We start from the raw sequence: 1,141 nt of genomic DNA, 5'->3' as shown, positions 1-1,141 counted from the left end.
CTCCCCGGACCTCTCTGGAGGGGCTTGTGCGCAAGCAGCAGCACCCCTACCTGGGCTGAAACCTCTCCTCGAATTTGGGGCCAGATCGGTCTCTTCATCCCTGCCTCCCTGGAAAGCACGGAGCACAAGGCGACGCTTCCACAGGGCTCAGGGACACAGGCACCCCCACGTCTCTCCTGCAACCTCCTCTCTCCGGCCCACGCGACTGGCCAAAAGCTTTACAGGACGTCGACTTCCACGGCAAAACCCCAGAGCCGCTCCCGGGCCGGCAATTAAAACCCAGCCACTCTCCCGTCTCAGGAACCTCCAGATTTTGCTGTTTGTTTTATGAAAATGATGAGTCAGTTTTTAAACAGCAAAAGCCTGTGTTTATCTGTGTTTTTCTCTCAAAATGAACCAAAAATCTGTTGCCATCGGCTCCTCTTCTCACGCCATATGTTGACTGTGCTACGGCCGCCAGATTCAAAAGGAACCGTTAGCATCTTGTCTTGGGTGTTGAACGAGGCGCCTTTGGGGGCTTTCATTCTCCAACCACTCGCAACCTTCAGCGGTTGAAAGGAAGGAGGGAAAAGAATCGCTGCAAGATGATGAATTTGGGCGCTATTTAACATTGGGGTGGTTAAAAAGCAACATTTTCGCTGGACAAGTTTCCTTTAAAGCGGGAATTCAGCCACGGAGAAACCCCCGTGTTTCTAGGCCGGTTACAATCTATACGTTATCATTTTGCAAGCTTTCCCTTCTTCCAGGAACTCCTCACCGATCTGTTCCTGGAGAGGCTCCAGCACTTTTCTGGGTCGTTTCTCCCACACGAAGGACGCCGGCGGCCACCGGGCCCATTTCAAGCCTCACTAGGGCATTTTCTGGGGAGGCGCTTACGGCTGGGAGAGCCGTGGGCCGCCGCTCAGCCTGCCTGTGCCTCGGTTTTCCAACTGCAAATGGTGCCACCGACACATCCAGGCCTCACTCGTGTCTTTGATTGCAAATTGCTGGGAAGGCAAAATGCTCTCTGCCAGCGCCAGCCCCTGCTGCAGCCCCGTTACCACACGTATCGCCAGGTTATTTCACAGGAAAATACAAAGTCCCCCCTTTTCTCGGCAGCACCGTGACCCAGTGACTGCAAAGGAGGCGGAACTTGAGCCAC

The sequence above is a fragment of the Pygoscelis adeliae genome, unplaced genomic scaffold (assembly GCF_000699105.1).
Source record: "Pygoscelis adeliae isolate BGI_AS28 unplaced genomic scaffold, ASM69910v1 Scaffold641, whole genome shotgun sequence".
Taxonomy (NCBI): Eukaryota; Metazoa; Chordata; class Aves; order Sphenisciformes; family Spheniscidae; genus Pygoscelis; species Pygoscelis adeliae.
Note: the sequence above shows the minus strand (reverse complement) of the source record.